Here is an 8485-nt window from a genome sequence, read left to right as displayed (position 1 = left end):
TGCACAAGTGCCACAACGGCCGCCTGTGGCTGATGGGGGTGCTCAAAAAGGGGCCGTCCATAAATGACGTCACGCACCTAGAAGGGGGGTGGGGAGGGGTCAGAGATTTGTGACGATGTGTGACGAGGGAGGGGGCGGGGTTTGAGAAATGTGACGTCACATCAGAACTTTCAACAAATACAGACGACACTTTCTACTTAATTAAATAGACTTTTTAATAAACGTTTTCTCCTACAACATCGGAGTGCAGCGCCACGTTAAATACGCACTACAGTGACAATAATTTTAAGCGATTTGAAGCATGTTTTTTTTTCAAAATGGAAATGTTTTTTTTTGGGGAGGGTGGGGGTGTGGGGGGGGCGAGGGGGTTGAGGGGAGGGGCGAGGAGGTGAGTGGGTGGATGAGTGAATGAGTGGGTGGGTGAGTGAATGAGTGGGTGGGTGAGTGAGTGGGTGGGTGGGTTAGTGAATGAGTGGGTGGGTGAGTGAGTGGGTGGGTGGGTGAGTGAATGAGTGGATGGGTGAGTGAATGAGCAGGTAGGTGAGTGAATGAGTGGGTGGGTAAGTGAATGAGTGGGTGAGTGAATGAGTGGGTGGGTGAGTGAATGAACGGGTAGGTAAGTGAATGAGTGGGTGGGTGAGTGAATGAATGAGTGGGTGAGTGAATGAGTGGGTGGGTGAGTGAATGAGTGGGTGAGTGAATGAGTGGGTGGGTGAGTGAATGAACGGGTGGGTGAGTGAATGAATGAGTGGGTGAGTGAATGAGTGGGTGGGTGAGTGAATGAACGGGTGAGTGAATGAGTGGGTGGACAGATGAGTGAATGAGCGGATGGGTGAGTGAACGAGTGGGTGGGTGAGTGAATGAGTGGGTGGACAGATGATTGAGTGTGGGCGAGTTAGTGGGTGGGTGAGTAAATAAGTGGGTGGGTAGGTAAATTAGTGGGTGGGTGAGTGAGGTGCCGGCTCCCAGCCGCCATCTTGCGTAAAGAAGGCACCCAACCGCCAGCTTAGGTCGGAATGGTGAAAATCTTCCATCTTAAATTTTTATTCAAAGCGTTCGTGACTGCAGGGATTCATATTCTTGGTTCTTTCGGTAAAGTCACCACGTAGAAGGGAAACAATAAAAATGTAAAGCAATAAAATTATCACGACGTTTACGACCGCAACACAAGCAATCATCATCAGGTGTGAAAAGCACAGCAAGAAAATTTGAAAAAAGTAGCGGTTTTTTAAGATGGATCATGGCTTAGCAATCATTGGAAGGATTTGATACACCATTTCAGGTCTTAATCGATTGTTCACGCTTACGGTGGCTTTCAGACAGCATACATTAATTTTTCGTCTCCCCCCTCCTCTTTTCCGAACATAGATGGACTCGTCCATCTAAACAAACAGCCAAATCGCTGTCCGTGGTGCTAACGCAAAAAACAAACAAATAAATAAATAAATACGCACCGCCACTTCTTTCAAATGTTTCCTGCCGTTGGTTTTCACACCTGATGATGACTGCTTGTGTTACAGTCGAAACGTCGTGAGAATTTTATTGTTTTATATATTTTATTATTTTATTGTTTCCCTTCAGCAAAATCTTGTTTGAAGGCAACCAACCGCCATATTCGGTACGAAAGACGCCCAGCCGCCATTTTAGGCAGTGAAGACTCCTGTGCCGCCATTTTAGGTAGGGACGTTGCCCACCCGCCATCTTAGGTAGGGAAGCGCACCGACAGAAGTCGCCCACTTCTAAGGGGAGCTCTCCGGGCAATCGGCACTCCCAAACATTCTGCACAAGTGCCACAACGGCCGCCTGTGGCTGATGGGGGTGCTCAAAAAGGGGCCGTCCATAAATGACGTCACGCACCTAGAAGGGGGGGGTGGGGAGGGGTCAGAGATTTGTGACGAAGTGTGACGAGGGAGGGGGCGGGGTTTGAGAAATGTGACGTCACATCAAAACTTTCAACAAATACAGACGACACTTTCTACTTAATTAAATAGACTTTTTAATAAACGTTTTCTCCTACAACATCCGAGTGCAGCACCACGTTAAACACGCACTACAGTGACAATAATTTTAAGCGATTTGAAGCATGTTTTATTTTCAAAATGGAAATATGTTTTTTTTTGGGGAGGGTGGAAGTGTGTGGGGGGGGGGGCAGAGCTTTGTGACGTCATATTTGAGGGGGGGGTGTTAAAAATCGTTAAAAATCGCGTGACGTCATTTATGGACGGCCCTAAAGAGATAAAAAAAGTATTACACACGGAACTTTTATTTCCGATGTCAAGAAGAAGTCGACGTGACGGGGAGTAAGGGAATAATCGAGGCGACTTTGTTTGGTTCCGTTGCGGTTTGGGGAAGGCGAGGGGGTGGACAGGCGCCTGCAAACCAGGCGAGGGTTGGTGGATCACCGCAGGCACAGGCAGATGCCGGGAAATGGCGACAGAGGCCCGGGGCCCCACCTGTTCCCGCCTCCACGGGGCGAGGCGATTCCCCCGTCGCATCGCCGAACGTTGCACCGCGGACTCGGCTCGCGTGCAGGGCGCGAAAGGAGATTCGACGGAGCATGGGGGACCGGCAGACTTACACAGGCACTCGCCCACAGACTCGCAACGGACACCCGCAGACTCACAATGGACACCCGCAGACTCACAACGGACACCCACAGACTCACAATGGACACCCACAGACTTACACAGCCACTCGCCCACAGACTCACAACGGACACCCACAGACTCGCAATGGACACCCACAGACTCACAACAGACACCCACAGACTCACAACGAACACCCGCAGACTCACAACGGACACCCGCAGACTCACAACGGATACCCACAGACTCACAATGGACACCCACAGACTCACAACGGACACCCACAGACTCGCAACAGACACTCACAGACTCACAACAGACACCCGCAGACTCAGAACGGACACCCACAGACTCACAACGGACACCCACAGACTCACAACGGACACCCACAGACTCGCAAGGGACACCCACAGACTCACAAGGGACACCCACAGACTCGCAAGGGACACCCACAGACTCGCAACGGACACCCACAGACTCACAACGGACACCCACAGACTCACAACAGACACCCACAGACTCACAACGGACACCCACAGACTCACAACGGACACCCACAGACTCACAACGGACACCCACAGACTGGCAACAGACACCGACAGACTCACAACGGACACCCACAGACTCGCAACGGACACCCACAGACTCACAACGGAGACCCACAGACTGGCAACAGACACCCGCAGACTCACAACGGACACCCACAGACTCACAACGGACACCCACAGACTGGCAACAGACACCCGCAGACTCACAACGGACACCCACAGACTCACAACGGACACCCACAGACTCACAACGGACACCCACAGACTCACAACAGACACCCACAGACTCACAACAGACACCCGCAGACTCGCAACGGACACCCACAGACTCACAACGGACACCCACAGACTCACAACGGACACCCACAGACTCACAATGGACACCCACAGACTCGCAACAGACACCCACAGACTCACAACGGACACCCACAGACTCACAATGAACACCCACAGACTCACAACAGACACCCGCAGACTCACAACGGACACGCAGACTCACAACGGATACCCACAGACTCACAACAGACACCCGCAGACTCAGAACGGACACCCACAGACTCACAACGGATACCCACAGACTCACAACGGACACGCACAGACTCACAACGGATACCCACAGACTCACAACGGACACCCGCAGACTCGCAACAGACACCCGCAGACTCAGAACGGACACCCACAGACTCACAACGGACACCCGCAGACTCGCAACGGACACCCACAGACTCGCAACAGACACCCACAGACTCACAACAGACACCCACAGACTCACAACGGACACCCACAGACTCACAATGGACACCCACAGACTCACAACGGACACGCGCAGACTCACAATGGACACCCACAGACTCACAACGGACACCCACAGACTCACAACGGACACCCAAAGACTCACAATGGACACCCACAGACTCACAACGGACACCCGCAGACTCGCAACGGACACCCACAGACTCGCAACAGACACCCACAGACTCACAACAGACACCCACAGACTCACAACGGACACAAGCAGACTCACAACGGACGCCGGAAGACTCACAACGGACACCCACAGACTCACAACGGACACCCACAGACTCACAACGGACGCCGGAAGACTCACAACATACGCCCACAGACTCACAAAGAGACCCATTAACGTGGAAAGGGACCAATCTATTTGGAAAGGGACCAAGGGAAGGCGCCGAACCGCCATCTTACGTGGGGAAGGCATCCAATCGCCATCCCACCCTACCTGCCCATTATAAATCCACCCCACCTGTCCATTATGAACCCACTCTACCTGCCCATTATAAACCCACTCTACCTGCCCATTATAAACCCACCCTACCTGTCCATTATAAACCCACTCTACCTGCCCATTATTAACCCACTCTACCTGCCCATTATAAACCCACCCTACCTGCACATTATAAACCCACCCTACCTGCCCATTATAAACCCACCCTACCCGTCCATTATAACCTACCCTACCTGTCCATTATAAACCCACCCTACCTGCCCATTATAAATCCACCCCACCTGTCCATTATGAACCCACTCTACCTGCCCATTATAAACCCACTCTACCTGCCCATTATAAACCCACCCTACCTGTCCATTATAAACCCACTCTACCTGCCCATTATTAACCCACTCTACCTGCCCATTATAAACCCACCCTACCTGCACATTATAAACCCACCCTACCTGCCCATTATAAACCCACCCTACCCGTCCATTATAACCTACCCTACCTGTCCATTATAAACCCACCCTACCTGCCCATTATAAACCCCAGTGACACGGCCAAGATGAACCCACGCTACCTGCCCATTATAAACCCCAGTGGCACGGCCAAGATGAACCCACCCTACCTGCCCATTATAAACCCACCCTACCTGTCCATTATAAACCTACCCTACCTGCCCATTATAAACCCACCCTACCTGTCCATTATAAACCCCAGTGACACGGCCAAGATGAACCCACCCTACCTGTCCATTATAAACCCCAGTGAAACGGCCAAGATGAACCCAGACCCCACAGGTCACTGACAATCGACGGCACCAGACCCCACAAAATCAACGTCCGCAAGGTCATCTCACGTCCCGATGACTTTATGCACAATAACAACGCTCTTAGAAGAACAAAACATTCTTACAATAATTATAATATTTACAATAAAACATTCAAAACTACGATATTATGTACAGAGCTATATGATGACTTTATGCACAATAACAACGCTCTTAGAAGAACAAAACATTCTTACAATAATTATAATATTTACAATAAAACATTCAAAACTACGATATTATGTACAGAGCTATATGATGACTTTATGCACAATAACAACGCTCTTAGGAAGAACAAAACATTCTTACAATAATTATAATATTTACAATAAAACATTCAAAACTACGATATTATGTACAGAGCTATATATGATTAAATTATAACTTTTTTTCTTAACAAACTTCACGTGGCAGGGCCTAGGCACGCTTCTCGTCCAGTGCCTGCACCAGGCCTCCCTTCCCCCTCCCCATGTCCTGGAAACCGTGTGGCGAGGTCACTCCCTCATCCTCCTCCTTTGAGGACTGCCACCGGATGAAAACCAGCATGGGTTGGAGTCCCGGGTAAGGGAGCCCTGGGTAGGCTACTGGGCTGAGTGTGTGGTGAGCGTGTGGTGGGCTGAGTGTGTGGTGAGTGCAGTCAGAGTGGCTGTGTCCAGTCCATGTCTGGGTTTCCACTCTTTCGTCTTCTGCCACAGCTATTTGCCACGGGAGTGTGTGGGGTGAGTGTGTGTGTGGTGCGTGTGTGTGGTGAATGTGTGTGTGGTGAGTATGTGTGTGGGGTGAGTGTGTGTGGGGTGAGTGTGTGTGTGTGTGGGGTGAGTGGGTGTGTGTGGGCTGGGTGTGTGTGGTGAGTGTGTGGTGGGCTGAGTCAGAGTGGCTGTGTCAAGTCCATGTCTGGGTTTCCACTCTTTCGTCTTTTGCCACAGCTGTTTCCCACGGGAGTGTGTGGGGTGAGTGTGTGTGTGGTGACTGTGTGTGTGGTGAATATGTGTGTGGTGAGTGTGTGTGTGTGTGGGGTGAGTGTGTGTGTGGGTGAGTGTGTGTGGTGAGTGTGTGTGTGTGTGGGGTGAGTGTGTGTGTGGTCAGGGTGTGTGTGTGGGGTGAGTGTGTGTGTGGTGAGGGTGTGTGTGTGTGGGGTGAGTGTGTGTGTGGGGTGAGTGTGTGTGGTGAGGGTGTGTGTGTGGGGTGAGTGTGTGTGTGGGGTGAGTGTGTGTGGTGAGGGTGTGTGTGTGGGGTGAGTTTGTGTGTGGGGTGAGTGTGTGTGGTGAGGGTGTGTGTGGGGTGAGTGTGTGTGTGGGGTGAGTGTGTGTGGGGTGAGTGTGTGTGTGTGTGGAGTGAGTGGGTGTCTGTGGGCTTGGTTTGTGTGGCTGGGTGTGTGTGGTGAGTGTGGTGTTATGGGGTGGGTGGGTGGTGCTTGCGGTGGTGGTGCTGCTCGTGGTGGTGGATGGCACCGACTCCACCACCACCACCACGCCGCTACTCTGCCGTGGGCCGTCCACCACACAGCAGCAGGCGGCCGAAGAGCGACCGGAGCGCCCTGCCCAGTTGGGCCAAGCCCCCTCGCTTCTTCTTCTTATCCTCCTCTTCCTCCTCCTCCTCCTTCTTCTGCTGTTGCCGCATCTCCACCTCCTCCATCTTCTCCATCTTCTCCTTGTTCTCTTCTGTCTCCTCCTCCAACTCCTTCGTCTCGACCTCTTGCACCACGGCCACCACCACCACCTCCTTCTCCTCCTTCTCCTCCTCCTTCTCCTCCTTCTCCCCCATCTTCTCCTCCATCTTGTCCTCCTCCTTCTCCTCCATCTTCTCTTCATCCTTCTCCTCCTTCTCCTCCTCCGTCTTCTCCTCATCCTTCTCCATCTTGTCCTCGTCCACTTCCATCTTCACCACCGCCACCACCACCTTCGTCTCGACCTCTTGCACCACCACGGCCACCACCTTCTCCACCTCCTCCTCTGTCTCCTCGTCACCCCCCTCCTCCTCACATTTGTCATCCTGCTCCTCCTCCATCTCCTCCGATGAGGAGGATGATGATGATGATGATGGTGGGAGCCTCTTCTCCGGCTGAGCTCTGTGGAGAGAGAGGCAGCAGCACCACAGCACCACCACGTCAGCATCCCGCGACTACGGCCAGAGGTCACAGTCAGTCCCCACCCCCAGGAGTGGACTTGCCCATCACGAGTTTCTACAGACTCATAGACACCCACAGAGATTCACAGAGACCCGTACTCATAGAGACCCATACTCATAGAGACCCATACTCATAGACACCCACAGAGACTCACAGAGACCCATACTCATAGAGACCCATACTAACAGAGACCCATACTCATAGAGACCCGCAGAGACCCATACTCATAGAGACCCGCAGAGACCCATACTCATAGAGACCCATACTCATAGAGACCCACAGAGACCCACAGAGACCCGTACTCATAGAGACCCACAGAGACTCACAGAGACCCATACTCATAGAGACCCACATACACCCATACTCATAGAGACCCATACTCATAGAGACCCATACACACAGAGAGAGCCTCACCGTGGCTTCACAGCTCTGGGGAGGGCCCGGCTGGTGGTGGGGAGGGCCCGGCTGGTGCTGGGGAGGGCCCGGCTGGTGGTGGGGAGGGCCCGGCTGGTGGTGGGGAGGGCCCGGCTAGTGGTGGGGAGGTCGTCGCTGGGGCTGGCGGTGTCGTCGCTCTGGAGCCAGCCGTGAGCCAGCGCCTGCTCCGGTGTCATGCGGCGTTCTGGATCCCAGCTAGGGTGAGGGGGGGCACGGAGGGGGATAAAGGGGGGGGGCACAGAGGGGGTGAGTGGTGGTGGTCTTGGGTTGCTGAGGAGATGGAGTCTGCCTCAATGGCTTGCGATCACAAATCTCTATTTAACTACATCAAAACAAGTAACCTGCAGCGCCACACCTATTACCATCGTTAGGGGAAACAACGGTGATCCAATCTCCGACCCCCAGGAACGGGTTTGCAGATTTGCTGAGCATTTCTGTGAGGTCCTGGGGAAGGGGGAATCCCTCAGCCTGGCAAAACGTGGGACAAAGTGGGGTTGACCCTGCTGAGGCTGTGGTGCCTCAAATATTGGAGGAGGTTGTCACCCCCTGTGAGTGGCTGGCTGAGGTGTCATCTGTTGAGGAAGTACTGAAGGCGATCCAGAGTCTGAGACCAGGAAAGGCACCGGGCAGAGGTGATCTCCCAAGCAAAATGCTGAGGGAGGGTGGCGTTTGTGCACAGACTGCCCTACATGACATCATAACAACAGTCTGGGCCACTGGACGGGG

Source organism: Petromyzon marinus, unplaced genomic scaffold (assembly GCF_048934315.1).
Source record: "Petromyzon marinus isolate PM22_M1 ecotype Great Lakes invasive population unplaced genomic scaffold, UKy_Petmar_22M1.pri1.0 PM_Scaffold_22, whole genome shotgun sequence".
NCBI lineage: Eukaryota > Metazoa > Chordata > Hyperoartia > Petromyzontiformes > Petromyzontidae > Petromyzon > Petromyzon marinus.
The sequence above is the reverse complement of the archived record's forward strand: the minus strand, read 5'-3'. Positions refer to the sequence as shown.